Source organism: Chelonoidis abingdonii, chromosome 22 (genome assembly GCF_003597395.2).
Source record: "Chelonoidis abingdonii isolate Lonesome George chromosome 22, CheloAbing_2.0, whole genome shotgun sequence".
Lineage (NCBI taxonomy): Eukaryota > Metazoa > Chordata > Testudines > Testudinidae > Chelonoidis > Chelonoidis abingdonii.
Window position 1 is genome coordinate 23182576 of NC_133790.1, and position 21881 is coordinate 23204456.

At 44.8% G+C, this 21881-nt stretch overlaps 6 non-coding genes across 6 annotated transcripts; all 6 read left to right on the forward strand.

Moving 5' to 3' along the window:
- Positions 1–1622: 1622 nt before the first annotated feature.
- LOC116829063 (U4 spliceosomal RNA) lies at positions 1623–1762 on the forward strand. Its single transcript, XR_004374664.1, has one exon. It is a non-coding gene; the product is annotated as a U4 spliceosomal RNA (small nuclear RNA).
- Positions 1763–2368: 606 nt separating this feature from the next.
- On the forward strand, positions 2369–2509 carry LOC116829068 (U4 spliceosomal RNA). The gene has a single exon (XR_004374667.1). It is a non-coding gene; the product is annotated as a U4 spliceosomal RNA (small nuclear RNA).
- Positions 2510–9715: 7206 nt separating this feature from the next.
- On the forward strand, positions 9716–9856 carry LOC116829060 (U4 spliceosomal RNA). Its single transcript, XR_004374661.1, has one exon. It is a non-coding gene; the product is annotated as a U4 spliceosomal RNA (small nuclear RNA).
- A 2896-nt stretch (positions 9857–12752) lies between these two features.
- On the forward strand, positions 12753–12894 carry LOC116829061 (U4 spliceosomal RNA). Its single transcript, XR_004374662.1, has one exon. It is a non-coding gene; the product is annotated as a U4 spliceosomal RNA (small nuclear RNA).
- A 6446-nt stretch (positions 12895–19340) lies between these two features.
- On the forward strand, positions 19341–19481 carry LOC116829067 (U4 spliceosomal RNA). The gene has a single exon (XR_004374666.1). It is a non-coding gene; the product is annotated as a U4 spliceosomal RNA (small nuclear RNA).
- A 1152-nt stretch (positions 19482–20633) lies between these two features.
- Positions 20634–20774, forward strand: LOC116829066 (U4 spliceosomal RNA). The gene has a single exon (XR_004374665.1). It is a non-coding gene; the product is annotated as a U4 spliceosomal RNA (small nuclear RNA).
- Positions 20775–21881: the final 1107 nt, after the last annotated feature.

Sequence of the window (21881 nt, forward strand, 5' to 3'; positions counted from 1 at the left end):
TTTGCTCTTCCTGAGTATCCTTTAGGTTTTCTCTAGCAAGGGCTAGAGAATGGCGGAGGGTGTTTTGTAGGTTGCTTACAAAGTCCAGAATGTTAGTTCCTGGAGAGGGTGTAAACCCCTCCCATTGGTGCTTCACCAACTGTAATGGCCCCTTAACCTCGTGGCCATACACCAGTTCAAAGGGTGAGAACCCTAAACTGGGATGTAACCCTTACCTTACCTATCTACTTATGACAAGAGTAAAATGGATTTATTTGGGGTTTGGATCCCATTGGGAACTGGGTATATGGGTGCTAAATACAGGAGCACTTCTTAAGCTGTTTTCAGTTAAGCCTGCAGCTTTTGGGGGACGTGGTTCAGACCTGGTCTATGTTTGCAGCAGGCTAGCATGTCTGGCCCAAGAAGACAGAGTACTGAAGTCCTAAGCTGGCAGGGAAAATGGGCTCAAAGATAGTCTCAGCACATCAGATGGCAGTCTCAAGGGGGTCTCTGTGACACAACCCGTCACACCCGGCTACCTGAGTTGTGAAGGCCAAAAACTGAGTTCAGCTAAGTTCTTGGAGTAGAGGTCCATTAATGGCTATTAGCCCAGATGGTCAGGGAGGCACCCCATGCTGCAGGTGTCCCTAAACCTCTGACTGCCAGAAGCTGGGACAGGACGACAGGGGATGGATCACTCAGTAAATTGCCCTCTTCTGTTATTCCCTCTGAAGTGTCTGGCACTGGTGTCCGCGGGAAGACAGGATACCGAGCTAGATGGATCATAGCTGCTAGAACTATGGGTGCTGCTGCGCTCCATGGTTTGAAGTGGTTTCCATCGTATACAGGGTTTACAGTTTAGTTCAATGTCTTTCAGCATCCCCACAACACAAATTGTTCCAGCACTGTTAAGATGGACCATTCTTCTGACCCAGTATGACCATTCTTATGTGCTATTCCCTTTATCTGACAGCAAGTATGGGTGGTAGCAGTCACTGGGACTAGCCAGGAGTGGTCAGGACTGAGCCAGAGTGCCATGTGGTTCTCCGTCCCCTCGTCCCCACTTAGGGAAGCTGTTCCTGGATGCCTCAGTTGCATGAGAGTTGTGCTCCCCTCTGACCTGCTGTGCCCTTCTTCTCAGTCTCTCCCCAGGTATTCAGTGGCCTTACTGAGGCTGCAAGGAGCTTTGGGCTGCCTTCCCATCCTCCAAACTGTCTGGAAGAGTCTAAGGGAGTGTTTCTTGGCATTGGTCCTGTAAAAGAGCAGGACAGTTGCTGTGATGCTGATGGTATTGGCAGTAGAGGAGAAATGGATGAGCTTCCCTGTGAACATGCCTGAGCTCTGGGAGAAGCTGCTGCACATGTGGATTTTTTGGGAGACAGGAAGGGGACAGGAGGCTGGGGTTGCCAAGAGGGTGACAGGCTAATTAGTATAATCAGGCACATGATGTCCTGTGACCAGACTGGGGACAAAGACTGACATGGGGCAGCCTTGTGGTTTTTTTTCAGGGGGTTAGCTCTGGCAGCAAGAGAGGCTCCCAGGGGAATAGCTGCACCATCCAGTGTGAGCTAAGCAAGTGGTTTACCCCATGCTCTAAAGCAGGTAGCCAGCAAGTGAGCAAGGGTTACATGGTCTATAGTTTCAGCTTTGTGCAGTGGTCATTTGTAGCCTCTGAGGTTCAGCTGAGGCATGGTTATTGCTATTTGAAAACTTTTCCCAATATCTCATCTTGAGAGCTTGAATTACAGCTGTAATGGGTAATTTTTGGCAGCCTTTGCAGAAGCTGACTTCTTACCTAAATGAAAAAAAACATGAGATGAAGGTTCTTGGGAAGGTTCCTTCTTTGTTTTGTCTCCTTTTGTCTGAGCTCTCTACATTTCTTACTGGAGTTCTTTGTGGTCTTTCTGGTTTGTTGGGGTGGGAATAAACATTGGTCTTGTCTTAGATCTGTGGTGGTTTATTCTGTGGTCCTGAGGGAATTGTTTTCCTTTTTTGGTGCTCTTTATAATGAAAGAATGAAAGTTGTGTGAGATAGATCAAACTGTAAATGATCCAGTATGATGTGAATTTGATAATCTACATTAGGGTCCTTTTCTAAAACAGAAATCTAAGCTTTTTTCCTCAGCATTATACAGCGTCAATACAATTCATTAATTAGCATAAAATATCCCAGAATGCTTCAGTATCTCTTCTTGTCTTTAAATTGGTACTAACATTAGGGAAAGTCAAAAGTCTATGTAAATATCTTATTGCTTAATTATAACAGAGGTGGGTTTACATTGACCTGATGGAGGAAAGTTTTCAGGGCATTTTGAGGTTTAGTGAAAACTGCCTTTAACCTGAAGAGTGATCAGACTTTAGTGGCATGAAAGATTGGTGTACTTTCTTTAGCTTTGCGCAGTGGCAGTATCATAACCAATGAAGTTAATCTGAGGTGTGATTATTGCTAGTTGAAAACTTTTCCCAATACCCTGCTGTGTTGATTTGAAATATAGTTAATACTAGCAATTTTTGAAAGTCTCCTGTGAGACTGATATGGTGGTTGTAAAATCAGATTTTAATTGTGGGTGTTGGTTATTGATGAACATCTTCATAGTTTTTGAAATGTATGTGAGTTTTGAGTGGATCTAGCTGTGGCTGATGCTACTGTTTGTTGTTTTAATTGACAGGTGTTTTTTCTCTTATTTTTTTTCTACTCTTCCTATTGGGGGAAATTATTGCCTGTTATTTGTAAGTACTGCTGAATAACTGTGTGTAGGGAATGTTCTGTTTATTTAATCAGTAAATGTTTCTTGATAATTTAGTTATTGGCCCCTCTCATAAGGAGCCCTGTAATGAGTGGGGTTATGGTATAGCTTCCCAGTGCAGTACCCGTAGGGCATTGTGGTAGGGGTAGTGAACTCTGGGTATGAGTGTCTCTAGGCTGGGTGACCCTGAGTATTAATAGATACTCACTGTGGAGTGGAGGATATTACTCCAAGTCCTCAGATCTTCTGCCATGGGGATTAGTGTTTCATAGCAATGGAGCAGAGCTACAACTATGTATTAATGTCCCCGAGCACTCAGCTAGTGCATGGAACTCTTCACCCTTCAGACCCCCCTCTGCATACTCAGAGAAAGGCACCATCCAAATCCCCCCAGCTCCCAGCCTTGTATCTCAGGAATATACCATCCTGCACTTCTCAAGACCCTTTCTTGGGCAATGTAAGTTTATTAATCACTTCTCCACTTTGTCAATGGAAAGTAGATATACATCAGCCTTTGTAACCTGAGAAGATTTACCTAGCATTTCAGTCAAAATCACCAGTAAGGATAAATATTAAAATACTTTAATTGATTACAAAAGATAGATATTAAGTGATTATAATTCCCCAACTCACAACATATTTTAGTGACACCCATACAACACAATCTCATAACTTCATATGCACTAATGCAGGGGTTCTCAATCTTCATTGCACTGCAAACCCCTTCTGACATCAAAAATTACTACACGACCCCAGGAAGGGGACCTACCAAAGTCAAAGCCTGAGCCCTGCTACCCTGGGCAGGGGAGCAAAGCTGAAGCCCAAAGGCTTCACCCCAACTGGGGGCCTGTAACCTGCGCCCCGCCACCCAGGGCTGAAGCCCTTAGGCCTTGGCTTGAGCTTTGGCTTTGTCCCCAGCATACTTAACACCAACCTTGGTGATCCCATTAAAATGGGTTTGCGACCTGCTTTGGGATCCCAATCCACAGTTTGAGAACCACTGCACTAATTACATATATATATTTAGATAGAACAATGGCTTTCAGCAGATCATAGCCTTTCCCACGATACCTTACATGCCATGCTTTATATGAAATACCACAATTATATATAAATGATGAATATGGGGTTTACAGGGCGCTCCCCTGAGGTGTAGCCTATCAAACCAGGGTTAAGCAAAAGTGCCGTGGGGTTCTTCCTCTTCCTCCCATGATAGGCAAGCTGCTCCTGGAGGCCTGAGGTACATGGAAGTTCTGCTCCCCTCTTTGTACCATGGCCTATCTTCTCAGCCTCTCCACAAGTGGTCATCGGCCTTACTGAGGCCGCAAGGAACTTTGGGCTGCCTTTGTCTTCTCCAGGCTGGCTGGAAGAATCTAATGGGATGTTTCTTGGCATTCATCCTGTAAGAGAACAGGACAGTTGCTGTGGTGCTGATGATATGGGCAGGGGAGGAGAAATGGGTAAGATCTCCTCCTGAAGATGCCTGAGTCCTGGGAGAGGCTGCCACACATGTGGAACTTTTGGGACAAAGGAAGGGGACAGGAGGATAGGGCTGCAAAAAGGGTGATTGGCTAATTAGCATAATAAGCCCCATGATGCCCTGTGACCAGATTGGGGAAAAAGGTTGACATGAGGCAGATTTGTGTTTTTTTTTCAGCAGGATTAGGTCCTGCAGCAAGAGAGGTTCATGGTGGAATAGCTGTTGGCAACTTCACCCAGAGTGAGCTAGGCAGGCAGTTAGTTCACTGAGGTGTGATTATTGCTAATTGAAAACTTTTCCTAATGCCATGCCTTGATAGCTTGGCTATATTTGGCAGTCTCTGTGGAGGCTGATTTTTTGCCTGAGTGAAAAACAGGTAAGATGAGGAAGTTTCTCTGAGAGGCTATGTTCTTTCTTATTCTTTTCTTTTCTCTGGGATTCCTGAAATTGTCACCAGGCTTCTGTGGTGTATTTATGATATATTGGAGCAGGAATAAATACTGATCTTGTCTTAAAACTGTTGTGGTTTAATCTGTGTTCCTGAGGAGTTCTGCTATTTTTCCTTTTCTGATGGTTTGGGGAGGCTTGGTCTCCAGAGCTGGGAAGCACAGACTCCCTGAATTCTTAAAGTGAGTCCTGTGCTCACTTGCTTCAAAAAGCATGACTGGACCCTGAAGGTGAAAGGGCACCATATAAGGTGCCCCTCAACAAGGCAGACAAGATCGTTCGGCAGCTGGTGAAGAATCGGCTGTTTCTTCCCCAGAGAGCCAGCAACGAGCTGGTCTACATCACCCACAGGCATGGCAGTGCCAACATCCCCCACATGGGAGACCTGTGCGATGTTGCGGTGATCACCCATGCCTTCTCCCTGCTGACATGTCCTGATGCCATGGTAAGGAACATCGCAGCGAACACCCTCCATGATGCGATAAAGAAGCGGATCGTCAGAGCACCCTCCAATAAAGACATTGCCACCTTTCTGAGCAGCTCTCTGGATGGCGAATTCAGATGGGACAGGCGCGACATTGCTTCACTGTGGTCCCGTACTCGCAACGCCACGCAATACCTGGGGAAAAACATCAGCTGCTGCTGGGTATGGTGCAAGGAGTGCCAGGAGGTGGGAGTCCTGGTGCCACAGATCAGGTCCCACAACAATGCAATCATTGGGCCGTGCTGGAGAGGAACCTGAAGACCACCATCCACTTACTATACGCAGAAACCCTGAAGCATAAACCGGACCAGGGTAAAGCCTTCAAGTTAACCAGCAAGTGGGCATCAGCAACCACTTCCTCGCCAGGGGAAGCTTCACCTGTTTCGCTGACCATGCCCAGCTCAACTGCATCCCGCTCATCAGAGCCGTCTGCCACGAAAACTGAGACAAGCGTTGCAGGAAGTGCGGCTACTCCAACGAGACCCTGCCCCATGTCCTGTGCAGCTGCAAACCCCACTCCAGAGCCTAGCAGATGCACCACAACACCATCCAGAACTGCCTGGTGAAAGCCACTGCACCACGCCTGGGGGAGGTCGCCATGAACTGCACCATTCCCAGTACCGACAGCCAGCTGCAACCTGACATCAACCCCTGCAACGAGTGTGTGCTGTGGACCTGCGGGATTGGTTGATGCTACACACTGCTCATGAGGTCCCTCATCGTCTCAGACACCATCCGATGGTCCAGGGACATCTGCACTGAACACATCACTGGCCACCGACAGAACCAGGAGTCGTGAGCCAGAGCAGCATTGTGCATCGACTACTAGAAAGGTTCCAAGAGACTTTGTTCATTGGACCACATGAACTGGAACCATAAACTCACTGAATGTTAAATCTCACCAAATGAGGGTCAATCCATCCTCATCATCGTATCCACTCATTATACTCCACACCTGAACATAGCCATCATATGAACAACGTACCCTCATATCTCAATGTCTGTACTTTGACCTGTTAACCTTTTCCCCCAATCGGGGATATTTCAGATTATGTATTCCTTATGCCATTTTATCTTAAACCAAACTTTACACCCCTTGATAATCTGTACATTATTCCCTGATAACCGGAAACGTCTATGCTTAAACTTTGTACTGTTCACTTTTTCTTTTTTTAAACATCACCTTCATAAATGTTTCTTTCCTGTGCGAGCGAGACAGAGGAACGGGAAGAGAATCAGGCCACATGGCTAAACCAGAAGCCCTGGCAATTGTAGTTGTGAAGACCAAAAATTAACTGAGTTCAAAAAAGAATTATCTAAATTCCTGGAGGAGAGGTCCATCAATGGCTATAAACTCAGATGGTCAGGGATGCACCCCTTTAGGTTTAGGGTTTAGGCTTGGTGCTACTCATGGTGTCCGGATTTAGGTGGCTCTGTGAACACACATTAGTAGACAATTTAGGGTGGTTTATCAATGGAAACTGAGGCACGCTGAGACTTCAGATGCTTATAGGATTTGGCAGCAGCTGAGCATGGGGTCAGAGGATCTAAATATTTTACTTATGTGCTTAAAGTAGAAGTCAGAAGCCTAAGTCCCTTTGTGGATCTAGCCCTAAATGTATCTTTGGGCACCTAAATACCTTTAATAAAGAGGGTCCTATTATCAATCCTCTATTTTTCATCCAGAGCATTAAATTTGTGTATAATGCCTGGGAAATTACCTATAAATCACTTCCAAATTAAGAGTTATAAATGTTTCAGATAATAAATAAAATTATTTATTGTTTCCCATTAGCATTATCAAGATTAATTAATCAATCCAATTCTATTAAAATTTAATCTTTTGAAAGGAGTGGCTCAAAAATAGAATTTGGCCCAGTAGTCACTAAACTTTAAAAATGAAAGTCCATTTATATGTTACATAACAGTAATAAGTAATATTGATGCTTTCATTACAGTAAAAGGCAAAAGATTTATACGATCTGAACAGAAACCAGAGTATTAATATCAAAATGCAGCTTCTTAACATGAAATATAGAAATTGCCTACCCATGCAGTTTTACACAGATCCTAGAGGACTCACTCGCTGTGTTACATGTCTGTGTTGTGTGATATATTTGTTGCAGATGGTACATGCATATGAAACAAATGTGTAGCCAGCAATTACTGTTTTCTTCTGCTTCCACAACTTTTAAATGTTGAAGTTGGTACAACAACAAACCATATTGTTTGCATATAAATGGGGCTATTCCCCAATAGAAGATTAGCAATGAAAAAATAAAGTGTATGAGAAAGATCAAACAGCTGGATTGCAGCAGATTTACTGTTCCCACATTTACAGAGGTTGGATACAATTGGTTATTGCTAATAGGTCTAGAGAGCATTTCTTATGGCCTTTTGCAGTTTCTTGAGCCAATTAGCATGAGATCCCAGGATTTTGTTCTAAAGGTAATAGAGTTTAGAAAATTGAGAAGTCTCTATAAAGGTTTCAGTACATCATTCTACCTGAATATAAGCAAGATTTTCCTTCCTACTCTGGCTGTTAGAAACTCACTCTAGCCACTTTCTGAGCATGGTAAAGTTGAAAGATTTTAAAAGGTTATTTTAGTATAGTGGTGCTATAGTCTGAGAGGTTAGGGGAAGGTGTGATTATTGTTATTTGGAAACTCTTCCTGTACTGATTTGAAATATAGTGTGTACTAGTAATTTTGGAAGGTCTTTTTGAGAGAGTGAGTGCAGTTTAGTGGTAGTTTTAGAACTGAAGCAATGTATTTTCTTTTAAAGTGCATGACTCTGAAGATGGAATTGTAAGAAACTGTCTGAAGATTTGCATTAGAATGTTTATTAATATGTGAAGGTGTTAGTCTGGGTAACTAAGCTTTTCTGCTGTTCTAATTGGTGGTTTCCGTAAATAGGCTGTGATGGGGGGGATTAGAACGAGTAGATATTCAGCGCAATTTTCTTTGTTCTCATCTTACTATTTGTATGAAGGCAGGAGTGGGACTTAACTCGATGGGCATGTCTACACTTACCTCTGGAGTGATCAATCCAGCGGGAGGTCTATTTATCTTGTCTAGTGAAGATGCAGTAAATTGACCGCCAAGTGCTCTCCTGTGGACTCCAGGTCCTCTGGAGTGAGAAGTGTAGGCAGAGTCAATGGGGAAGCAGTAGCAGTTGACCTACCGCAGTGAAGACACTGCGATAAGTAGTTCTAAGTTCGTCGACTTCAGCTATGCTATTTTCATAGCTGAAGTTGCGTAACTGAGGGCTGGTCTACACTAGGGGAGGGGATAGATCTAAGATACGCAACTTCAGCTACGTGAATAACATAGCTGAAGTCGAAGTATCTTAGATCGAATTATCTACCGTGCTCATGGCGCGGGATCGACGTCCGCGGCTCCCCCAGTCAACTCCGCTACCGCCGTTCGCGTTGGTGGAGTTCTGGAGTCAACAGGAGTGCATTCGGGGATCAATATATCGCATCTAGATGAGACGCGATATATCAATCCCCGAGAAATCGATTGCTACCCGCCGATACGGTGGGTAGTGAAGACGTAGCCTTAGACTGACTTAGCTCTCCTTGCCCCCCCTAGTGTAGACCAGGCCTAAGTTTCCTGGTTTGAGACGTGGGAGTGGAGGAGATGGGAGTTAATGATATATTTTGTGAGAGAGGGAGTGGAAATCATTTGTATTTTTGTTTTAAAAGGGAATCCGTGGCTTCCCATTATTTTAATTTTTCCTGGCAAGGAGAATTTAACCCTGGTTGTCATAGGTGCTGAAAATAGAAGTGCTTGAGGTGGTTTCCATTATGTACAGGGTTTACAGTTTTGTTCAATGTCCTTCAGAACCCCTACAATAAAAAATTTCTCCAGCACCTTTGCTGGTTATTGATGTTTGCTAGGTGGAAAGAGTAACCAAGAATATAAATTTGCTAAATTGGGGAAATTTGCTAAATTATCACTTCCAGTTGAGCCAGGTGTTTTGCTACTGCTAATAAAGTTTGCAATTATTTTTTTTTGGTTAATCGGTTGAGAATCTGAACTGAGATATACATGTGTGTTTTAAGCAGTTAATGAAGCAACTTTAAAGTATTTTTCATTTAAGAGTGGTATTCTCCCAGACTTCCTTGGAATCTAAATTAAAATTTCTCCCAATAACAAATTGGCTGTAACTTGAATGAAAAAAATATTTTAAAATGAAAGAGTGAAAAATTGTATCAGATAGATCAAACTGTAAATGATACAGAATTACATTAATTTAATAATTGACATTGGGGTCTTTTTCTAATACAGTAGTCTAAGCTTTTTTCCTTGGCATTTTATAGGGGCGATACAATTAGCTAATTAGCATAAAATATCCCAGAATGCTTCAGTATCTCTTCTTGTCTTTAAATTGGTAATAAAATTAGGGAAAGTCAAAGTCTGTGTAAATATCTTATTGCTTAATTATAACAAAGGTGGGTTTACATTGACCTGATGGAGGAAAGTTTTCAGGGCATTTTGAGGGCTAGCAAAAACTCCCTTTAATCTGAAAGAATGATCAGATTTTAGTGGCTTGTAAAATTGGAAGGCTTTTTTTAACTTTGCGCAGTGGCAGTATCATAACCAATGAAGTTAATCTGAGGTGTGATTATTGCTAGTTGAAAACTTTTCCCAATACCCTGCTGTGTTGATTTGAAATATAGTTAACACTAGCAATTTTTGACAGTCTCCTGTGAGACTGATATGGTTGTTATAAAATCAGATTTTAATTGTGGGTGTTTGTTATTGATGAGCATATTCAGAACTTGATTTTTGAATGGATCTAGGTGCTAATGATACTACTGTTCATTGTTTTAACTGACAGGCTTTCTTCTCTTATTTTTTTTCTACTATTCCTATTGGAGTAAATCATTGCCTGTTGCTAGTGAGTGCTGCTGAATAACTGCATGTAGAGAATGTTCTATTTAATCAGTAAATATCTCTTGATAATTCAGCTTTTGGCCCCTTTTGCTGGTATGCTAGGCTCCTAAAGAGCCCTGTACTGAGAGGACTTAAGGTATGGCTTCCCAGTGCTTTGTGGCGGGGGCAGTGAAGATAAGCACACAGTCTAAATTCTTAACCTTATTAAACTAGGCAATATCTGGACTAAGCAGTTTTTTCTCATCCCACTGAATATTGCAGGTTGGGTACAGTCTTCCATATGCAGGCTCTTCCTGTTAGCCTGAGGACCAGTCTCCTCACCTCCGGTGTTCTCATTGCCTTTAGCATAGGTGGGAGAAGAGACAGGACAACCCATGTGGCCTCTGTCCCTTATTTTATATCCTCAGTCCATGTGCTTGGAGAACACAAGTCCAGGTATGTCTGATGGGCATTGCTGAGGCACCAGGCAAGGTTGAGCAATTCCCTAGGACTGGCCTTGTGCAAGTGTGTCCTTGCATTGTAACTCTCTTGCTGGACAATGGTTGTTCAACACCTGCCCGGGCGTTGGTTATCTCCCTTGTCCTGGTCTCTGGGGATCTAATATCAGGGCAATTCCCCAATTCGCATATTTCAGTGATATCCATACAATACAACCTCATAACTTCATATGTACTAATGATATATATATTTAGATACAACAATTGCGTTCAGCAGATCGTAGCCTTTTCCATAATACCTTATGTGGCATGCTTTATATGAAATACCACAATTATACATTAAAGATGAATATGGGGTTTACAGGGCACTCCCTCTGGAGGTTTTGAGTGTCAAACCAGGGTTGAGCAAAAGTGCTGTGTGGGAGAAGAAACAGTGGCAGTATGTGATGCTCTGTACCCTGGGGGGACACACTACACACCCATGTTCATCTTTATAAAATAATTTTATGGTATCCAATGCCAAGTTTGTCATGTTGGGTGTCTTTGGAAGGCTCATGATGCACTAAGCATGGTTGTGACAGTGATGTTATAGTAATTTTTATAGTAATGTTATAGTAAGCACATAGATTATAATTTTATGTACATAGTTATGAGGCTGAAAATGTATCCTCATGGCTTAAAGCAAGCCCGTGCGAAAAACTCTCCAAGAAGAGAGAGACAGTTCACACCTCGTCAGGGCATTGATGGGACAAGCCCAGCCCAGACTCACAGGAACAATAGACACTGGTTTAGGCAGCAATAAAATAATTGGTTAAGCCATTGCGGGAATCATCCCCTTCCTTTAGGCAGTTTGGGACTGCAATGAGGTGATGCTCACATGACTCTGAAGGTGGGGAGCAAAGCCAGGTGGGAAGAAAGGACACAATAAAAGGGAGAGACATTTTGCCATGCTCTTTCTCCCACCTACATCTACAGATACCACTACCACCAAGCAACTGAACCACTGGTCAAAGGGGAGAGCCTGGCTGAAGAACCAGCCTGTGGTGAGAAGCATTAGTTTGTAAGGACACTGAAAGTGTCAAGATCATCTTACAATGCATTTTGCTTTTATTTAATTTGACCAAATCTGAGCTTGTTATGCTTTGACTTATAATCACTTAAATCTACCTTTATAGTTAATAAATCTGTTTGTTTATTCTACCTGAAGCAGTGCATTTGGTTTGCAGTGTGTCAGAGACTCTGCTTGGGAGAACAAGCTTGGTACATATCAATTTATTTGTTAAATTGACTAACTTATATAAGTTTGCAGCTTCCAGTGGGTATAACTGGACACTGCAAGATGGAGGTTCCTAAGGTGGTTTCTGGGACCGGAGATATTGGCTAGTGTAATTTGCTTGCAAGTAACTGAGAGCAACTTACATGCCAGAGGTTGTGCATGAACAGCCCAGGAGTGGAGGTTCTAACATCAGAGCAGGGTCAGGTTGGCTCACAGAGTCAAGGATTGGCGTGGCCTAGCAGATCACTGGTCCAGACAATACCGGGGGGAACGTCACACAGTGTTATAGTCTGTGAGGTTCAATTGAGGCATAACTTTTCCGAAAGCCCTGCCTTAATAGCTTGAAAGATAGCTGTTGTTGGCAATTTTTGGTAGTCTGTGGCAGCTGACTTTTTGCCTGAGTGAAAAACAGATAAGGTGAAGAAGGTTTTCTGGGAGTCTAGGTTCTTTCTTTCTTTCATTCTTTCCTTTCCTCTGGGCTTTCTGAATTTCTTACTGGGTTTCTGTGGGGGTATTTCTGATATATTGGAGTTGAAATAAACATTGGTCTTGTCTTAAAGCTGTGGTGGTTTAGTCTGTGTTCCTGAGGAGCTTGTTTTCCTTTTCTAGTGCTCTTTCTAATGAAATAATGAAAGTTGTATTAAATAGGTCAAATTGTAAATGATCCAGTATGATGTTAATACGATAATTTACATTGGGGTCTTTTTCCAATAGTCTCAACTTTTTTCCTTGCCTTCATATTTTATAGGGTCAATGCAATTAGCTAATTAGCATAAAATACCCCAGCATGTTTCAGTATCTCTTCTTGTCTTTAAATTGGTAATAAAATTATGGAAAGTCAAAATGTGTGTAAATATTTTATTGCTTAATTATAACAGAGGTACGTTTACATTGACCTGATGGAGGGAAGTTTTCAGGGCATTTTGAGTTCTAGTGAAAACTCCCTTTAATCTGAAGAGTGCTCAGATTTTAGTGGCAAGTAAGATTGGCACATTTTCTTTAGCTTTGCGCAGTGGCAGTATCATAACCAATGAAGTTAATCTGAGGTGTGATTATTGCTAGTTGAAAACTTTCCCCAATACCCTGCTGTGTTGATTTGAAATATAGTTAACACTAGCAATTTTTGAAAGTCTTCCTGTAAGACTGATAGGGTGGTTGTAAAATCAGATTTTAATTGTGGGTGTTGGTTATTGATGAACATCTTCATAGCTTTTGAAGTGTATGTGAGTTTTGAGTGGATCTAGCTGTGGCTGATACTACTGTTTGTTGTTTTAATTGACGTGTTTTTTCTCTTATTTTTTTTCTACTCTTTCTATTGGGGGAAATCATTGCCTGTTATTTGTAAGTACTGCTGAATAAACTGTGTGTTGGGAATGTTCTGTTTATTTAATCAGTAAATGTTTCTTGATAATTCAGTTTTTGGCCCCTCTCATAAGGAGCCCTGTAATGAGTGGGGTTATGGTATAGCTTCCCAGTGCAGTACCCATAGGGGATTGTGGCAGGGGCAGTGAACTCTGGGTATGAATGTCTCCAGGCTGGGTGACCCTGAGTATTAATAGATACTCACTGCGGAGTGGAGGATATTACTCCAAGTCCTCAGATCTTCGGCCGTGGAGATTAGTGTTTCATAGCAATGGAGCAGAGCTACAACTCCATAGTAATGTCCCTGAGCACTTGGTCGGTGCATGGGGCTCTCCACTTTTCAGACCTCTCTCCACATACTCCAGGAGGTGGGAGCAGCCTTACCATCCACCTCTTGGGTTTTCCTTGAGCAGGTCCTGCGAGAGGTGCTCCACGCCCACCCCTGACCCCAAGCCCTCTGGATCTTTTCATCTAGCCCCTGTCCCGGAGCCTCCCTGGTTCCCTCCCCTCCATAATCCAAGACAGCTTCGCGCCCTGCAGTTTGCTTCCAAACTGCACCAAGGGAACAACTTTACATGCTTGTGCTCTACATGTTTCACCTCCTCACCCTCGTGTCCTGCTCCGATACCAAGTGAAGGGAGTTTGTACCACCTATAGAGGCTGAGGAACCTCAGTGTGCCAGCCTCTATTTCACCCTGGTCCCACGCTCCATCAGGGATGTCAGTTGGTGGCTCCTTCATGGAGCCGGGAGCACGGGCCTGTACCTAGCATGATTCACCCCCATCCCCAACCACTGTCCCTTTTGTGGCATGAGGGAGAAGCTGCCGCATGCCTATCTGGAACCTCTGGAATCTCCTGTTGAGGTTATGGCTGCACTTTTCCCCACACCTTTTCATATTTGCATACCGTTTCCATGTTGCCACGAAGTCGCGAGACCTCCTCATCAACCTCCTCCTAGCACTGGCCAAAGTGGCCATCTACAACACAGGGAGGACGATGCTGGATCAGGGGGTGATCTGTGACTGTCGGGCCTATTTCCATTCCTCCCTCTCTACGGAAAAGGATAAATGGACACAAATCAGATATTAGGAATGGCAATATACAAAAACCTGTAGGAGAACACTTCAACCTCCCTGGCCACACTATTGTACCTAAGGCGGCAATCCTGCAGCGAAAAAACTTCAGGACCAGACTTCAGAGAGAAACTGCTGAGCTTCATTAATCTGCAAATTTGACACCATCAGCTCAGGATTAAACAAAGACTGTGAATGGCTTGCCAACTACAAAACCAGTTTCTCCTCCCTTGTTTTCAAACCTCAACTGCTAGAACAGGGCCTCATCCTCCCTGATTGAACTAACCTCATTATCTCTAGCTTGCTTGCATATACATACCTGCCCTAGGAAATGAAATTTCCACTACATGCATCTGACGAAGTGGGTATTCACCCACGAAAGCTCATGCTCCAAAACATCTGTTAGTCTATAAGGTGCCACAGGATTCTTTGCTGTATTCCTCCCTTGTTTCACACATCCGGGCAGAGTTCCTCTGGGTGGCATCCACTGGTTCCCTAGACAGCTTTGAGGAACAGTGGACTCTGTCAAGGGTTCTGTGCTCAGTGTTCCCCTCTGGATCCCTACTTCAGAATCTATGACCTTGAACTTGAGATACAGCCATCATTAACAATCTTTGGTAGTCTCTCTGGAGGCTGGCTTTCTTGCCTGATTAAAAAAACTGATGAGGTGAAGATTCTTGTATAGGTTTCTACTTAGATTTGTCTCCTTTTCTCTTGGCTCTATAAATTTCTCACTGGGGTTCTCCGTAGTGTTTCTGGTTTGTTGGGGGAGGAATAAATGCTGGCCCTTGTCTTAAATCTGTAGTGGTTTAATCTGAGGAGCTCTGCTGCCTTCCTTTTCTGGTGCTCTGTGTGGTTTGGAGGGGCTTTTTCTCGAGAACTGGGGAGTGCAGACTCTGTGAATTCTTAAAGTGAGTCCTGTGCTCCCTCACTTGAAAGAGCACAACTGGCCCCTGAAGGTGAAAGGGCAGCCATATAATATTCCCTTCTTTCCAGTGAGAGGGAGACAGAGAAATGGGAGGTGAATCAGGCCACACGGTTAAAGCAGAGGCCCCGGCTGCCTGAGTTGTGAAAACCAAAAGTATAACTGAGTTACAAAAATAATTAGTAAATTTCCTGGAGGAAAAGTCCATCAATGGCTATTAGCCAAGATGGTCAAGGATGCACCCTTTGCTGTGGGTGTCATTAAACCTTTGACTGCCAGAAGCTGGGACTGGACGGGATGGATCACAATAAATTGCCCTGTTCTGTTCATTCCTTCTGAAGCATCTTGCACCAGCTTGTCGTAAGACAGGATACTAAGCTAGAAGGACCATTTGTCTGACCCAGTATGGCCATTCTTTTGAGCTATTCCCTTTAACTGGAAGCAAGTAGACGGTGGTAGAAGTCACTGGGAATAGCCAGGAGTGACAGGTGCAACCTGGGACTGACCACTGTGTCCCCTTAACTCTAAGGGTACGTCTACACTACAGGATTATTCCGATTTTACATAAACCGGTTTTGTAAAACAGATCGTATAAAGTTGAGTGCACGTGGCCACACTAAGCACATTAATTTGGCAGTGTACGTCCATGGTCCGAGGCTAGCGTCAATTTCCGAAGAATTGCACTGTGGGTAGCTATTCCGTAGCTATCCCATAGTTCCCGCAGTCTCCCCCACCCCTTGGAATTCTGGGTTGAGATCCCAGTGCCTGATGGGGCAAAAATCATTGTCACGGGTGGTTCTGGGTAAATGTTGTCACTCATTCCTTCCTCCAGGAAAACAACGGCAGACAATCATTTTTTTTGCCCTTTTCCCTGATTGCCCTGGTGGACGCATAGCACGGCAACCATGGAGCCCGTTCAGCTTTTTTTTACTGTCACGTAGTGTACTGGATGCGCTAACAGAGGCGTTACTGCAGCACTACAACAGCATTTGTTTGCTTTTGTATGATAGCAGAGATGTTATTAAGTTGTTCTGTACTATCTGCTGTCTTGTAAATTAGTAGTAAGATGATAGTTATCTGTTATTCTGTACTATCTGCTGCTATCATGGGTGCTTCTGGCTGAGGTTGTTGGGGGCACAAAGGCAAAAGTGGGATGACTCCCTGAGTCAATTCTCTTTTATGGTTTTTAAAATAGAGTCAGTCCTGCCTAAATATGGGGCAAGTGTAGAGAGAACCAGTGTATCAAGAACACAGCTGCTCTGTGTTAGATCCTGCAGAATGATGGCTATATGCTATTCATATGGGGTGCTCCTGCAACAACCCACCCCTTGCTTTTCTCCTCTCCCACCTTCCTGGGCTACCTTGGCAGTGTCCCCCATTTTGTGTCATGAAGTTATAAAGATGGCAGGAATAAGAAACGTGACTGTTAGTGAGATAAATGAGGGGGGCAGCCTCCCAGTGCTATGACAGTCCAGGCAGAACATTAGCGGTGCAGGGGAGAGGAGCCCAGCATCCCGCTGCTATGACATCCAGGCAGTACAGAATCTTTTCTTTACACAGGAAAGGGAGGGGCTGATGAACTCAGCCCAGTTGCTATGTAGAGGACGGTTACCCGCCGTTCTGTACTATCTACTGGGAATGACCGGGAATCATTCCTATTTTACCCAGGCGCCCGCGCAGCCTCATCTGAGGCAGCCAGGCGCACTCATGGGTCCTGACTAAGATGGCTAGCAGTCCTACTGCACCATCTGCCACCAAGGGGGAGAGGAGTGGATACTTCTTCACGTCCGCGCATCGCGGTCTACCAGCAGCATTCAGTAGACACAGGGTGACATTCAAAGAAGTCAAGAAACTATTTCTTTCCCCTTTTTTTCAGTCGGGGCAGAGAGAGTAAAATTGTCGAGCTAACCTGACATCGGACATTGATTTTTGGCTTTCCATACACTTGTACGCAGCACTGTGTAGACTGGAGATTTTTTCAAATGCGTTGGCATTCGTTTTCTGTAGCGGAGCTCTGATGAACAGATTTTCTCCCCATACCAGTCAGATCCGTCTCCTGTATGTCCATGCTGGAGCTCTTCTTGGATTTGAGACTGCTCGCCCCCGTGCTGATCAGGCTCACGCTGGGCAGAAAACAAAAACAAAGACCAAAACAAACGGAAAATGAATTCAGAATGCGCGGGCTTTTCCTGTTTACCTGGCCACTGCATCCAAGTCCAGATTGCTGTCCAGAGCTGTCACAGTGGTGCACTGTGAGATACCGCCCGGAAGCCAATACCATCGATTTGCGGCCACACTAACCCTAATCCAATACGGTAATACTGATTTTAGCACTACTCCTCTCATTGGGGAGGAGTACAGAAACGGATTTAAAGAGACCTTTATATCAATATAAAGGGCCTTGTAGTGTGGACGGGTACAGCATTAAATCTGTTTAACGCTGCTAAAATCAGTTTAAATGCGTAGTGTAAACCAGGCCTAGGTTGTCTCTCACAATGCCTTATTGGTGACAAGCAGCAACAGTCCCACACCCCCCAGTGCTTTACCACTGAGTATGACTGCATGTGGGTCCCTATACCCATCTAGATTGCATGAATGCTCCCAGAGCCACTCATGAATCATACAGAGAAAGGAACTAGACTAATCCCCCGGCTCCCAGCTTTGTATCTCAGGAATATACCATCTTGCACTGCTCAAGATCTTTCTTGAGCAATGCAAGTTTAATTGCTTCTCCACTTTGTCAATGGAAAGTAGATACACCAGCCTTTATAACCTGAGCAGATTTACCTAGCACTTCAGTCAAAACTCACCAGTAAGTGTTATAGAGGGCAAACAATTCATGAGTCCATCATGCATAAGCTTTATACAGGCTAAAATTGATTTGGTGTTTGGACCCCATTGGAATTTGGGCATCTGAGTGTTAAAGACAGGAACACTTTTCAAGCTGCTTTCAATTAAGCCTACAGCTGTTGAAGGACATGGTTCAGACCTGGGTCTGGGTTTGCAGCAGGCTAGCGGGTGTGTCTCAGACCAGGCAGGGCACTGAAGTCCCAAGATGCCAGGGCAGGAAAGCAGGGTCAGAAGTAGTCTTGGCACATCAAGCGGCAGTTCCCAAGGGGGTTTCTGTGATCCAACCAGTCACAAGTGCCTACCTGTTTCAACACTGCACTGTGCCCCAGAAGTGGCCAGCAGTGGGTTCGGCTTCTAGGCAGGGAGGCCACGGGGCTCCATGCACTGCCCCTGCCCCAATTACTGGCGCTGCACTCCCATTGGCTGGGAACTGATGGGGCAATGCTTGTGGGTGAGAGCCACACTGCGCCACTTGCACACCTCTGCCTATGAGCCGGACCTGCTGCTGGCTGCTTCCAGGACACAGCACGCTCTGTGGTGCCATGACAGGCAGGAAGCCTGCCTCTGTACCCTGGCTGTGCTGCTGACTGGGAGCCGCCAGATGTAAGTCTGTGCCCCAACCTCGTGCCCCTGAGCCCCTCCAACCCAGAACCCCTTTCTGCACCCCAAACTGTTCACACACAAGCTCTGATCCCCTCCTGCACCTCAACACCCTGCTGCAGCCCTAAGTCCCCCCAACCCAGAACCCCTTCCTGAACCGCAAATCCCTCATCTTCAGCCATGCCCCCAAGCCTATACCCCAGGCAAGAACCCTGATCCCCTCCTGCATCTCAGGCCCCTCCCACACCCTGAATCCCTCATTCCCAGCCCCACCTTGCAGCCCTCATCCAAGCCAGTACCACACCCCAAATCCCTCATCCTCAGCTCCTTTGGCTCATGAGCATCAACAATTTTCTTCAAAATTGAAAACCCCTGGTTTAGTCCATGTTCCTGAGGTGCTTGTTTTTCCTTTTCTGGTGCTCTTTCTAATGAAAGTGTGAACAATCCAGTATGATGATAATTTGATAATTTACATTTTTTTTCCCTTATAGTCTCAGCTTTTTTTCCTCCCCTCCGCATTTTATAGGCTCAATACAGATAGCTAATTAGCATAAAATATCCCAGAATGCTTCAGTATCTCTTCTTGTCTTGAATTTGGTAATAAAAATAGTGACAGTCAAAGTCTGGGTAAATATCTTATGGCTTAATTATAATAGAAGTAGGTTTACATTAACCTGCTGGAGGAAAGTTTCCGGGGCACATTGAGGGCCGGTGAAAACTCCCTTTAACCTGAAGAGTGATCAGATTTTAGTGGTTTGTAAAATTGACGTATTTTCTTTAGCTTTGCGCAGTGGCAGTATCATAGCTAATGAGGTTAATCCGAAGCGTGATTATTGCTAGTTGAAAACTTTTCCCAATACCCCGCCTTGACGGCTTGAAATATAGTCGGCATTGGCAATTTTTGACAGTCTCTTGTGAGACTGATATTGTTGTTATAAAATCAGAGTTTTCTTTTGGGTGTTTGTTGTTGCTGAGTTTTTAAGTGTATTTGAGTTTTGAGTGTTGCTAGTTGCAGGTGATGTTACTAAATAGTAAAGCGTTGAGTGTTTTTCTGCTGTTTTCTTTAGGATAAATCATGATCTGTATTGCGAGAAGGGAATGTTTTGTTTAACCAATAAACCTCGCTTGATAACTCAATTTGTAGCTCATTTCGCGGGTAGCGCTTCCTCATACTAGTCCTGTAAGATATGGCTTCCCAGTGCATCGTGGCGGTGGCAGTGAACTCCGGGTATGAATGTCTTCGGGCCGGGTGACTCCCACTATTAATCGTCACGGAGGGGAGGCTATTACTCCGAGTACTCGGGTCTTCCACCGCGCGGCGGCGATCAGTGTTTCATACAACAGAGCAGAGCTACAACTTGTGATGCTCCCGCGCAGAAGCGTTGAGGGACCCCGGGGAAGAGATGGAGACCCGCAGCGGGTCGTCCCCCGCCCCGCGTAACGGATGGGGGTCCCCTCACCGGCTCGTCCCCCGCTCCGTGTAACGGATGGGGGCGGCCCTCAGCCGGTTGTCCCCCGCCCGGGGTAACGGATGGGGAGGGGCCCTCAGCGGCTCGTCCCCCGCCCCAGGAAACGGATGCGGGGGACGCTCCGCAGCAGCTTGTCTCCCAGTCGGACGGAAGTGAGGCTGTTCCCTCAGGCTCGCCGCTCTTGCCCCCGCTCCGCTGTCCCGCCGGCTGACAAGCCAGGAAGCGGCTGCTCCCATTTCCAGGCTGCCGCCATTTTTCCCACCCCATTCCCCAGTGCCTCCCTCACTCTCTTCCCGCCTTCTCCCTCCTCTGAAACGAGAGTACAGCGGTTGACTCCGCCTCAGGCAGGCGCCAGCTTGGTGACGTAAATATATAATTTGCATAGAGACTCCCAGAGATCTCTGCGGCGAGCTGATCGTTTTGAGTGGCATGAAGGCGCTGAACCCCTCAACCCTGCTGCATTTGGCTGGCGCTGCTGGGTGCCTGAGAGAGTGTTCCTCAGGGCGGCTCGTACCCGACTTGCCGCCACCGTATACTAGTCTTCCCCCTAACCCGAGAGGTTATGGCCCGTCGAGGGGCTGCAGCGCCGAGTGAACTGTCGTTAGCTTTGCGCAGTGGCAGTATCGTAGCCAATGAGGTTAATCCGAGGCGCGATTATTGCTAATTGAAAACTTTTCCCAATACCCCGCCATGACGACTTGAAATATAGTCGGCTTTGGCAATTTTTGACAGTCTCTACGGAGACTGAATATAACTTGTTAACAATAGATTTAAGTTAATTGTTTGTTTGTGTGGCTGATGTAATACTTACTTTATGGGATTAGTTATGTACTTTTTCATTATTTAAATATGGCAATTTTGGTTGTCTGTCCTGGAAACATTCTTTTTTCAAGTGGTTTTTGTAAGTCTTTGTATGGTTTTCTTTTTCTGTACTGGTTGCATAAAATCTTGTAATTATTCAAGTGCATAAAGTTTGTTGTGTTTATAAGTGATAGGATATGTATGTTTTATTTCCTTTGTTTTTACTGCTGTCTGTTCTTATTAGTGATATATTTTAATGAATTGAGAGCAACTGTAACAATTTTAAATAAATCTCATTTTATTTTTTCTCTGTTGAGAGGGCAATGTGGCCTGAAAATTAAAGGTGAGAGAGCAAAAAGATATAAAGTAAAAGTAAAGACATTATATGTGAAATAACAAGAAGTCCAGTGGCACTTTAAAGACTAACATAGGTTGAAGGCCAATTTAGTTGGAGTGGATGTAGTCCACTCCCAATAATTGATGAGGTGTCAATATCAAGAGAGTTAAAATTGCTTTTGTAGTGAGCCAGCCTAGAAGGCCGCTAGGGGATGACAACTGAGGAAATGTTGTTCTAAGGGTATGTCCAGACTACCTGCCCTATCAGAGGGTAGCGATCGACTTATCGATCCCCGAACGTGCTCCCCATCGATTCCGGAACTCCACTGGAGCAAGCGGCGGTAGCGGAGTCGACGGGGGAGCCACGGACGTCTATCCCATGCCATGAGGACGGGAGGTAAGTCGGAATAAGATACTTTGACTTCATTCCCGTAGCTGAAGTTGCGTATCTTACATCAACACCCCCCCCGCCCCCCCAGTGTAGACCAGGCCTAAATCAGCCATAAAAATGTTGGCATACTGTGGGGCCATGTGCGTACCCATAGCATTGCCACTGACTTGAAGGTATAGGTTGTCCCAAAATCTGAAATGGTTGTGGGTGAAGACAAAGTCACAAAGCTCAGGAACAAATCTACGCAGAAACACACCTAGAGCCCTGAGCAGGGATAGTCTATGTGCTACCCAAGATCCATAAACCTGGAAATCCTTGATACC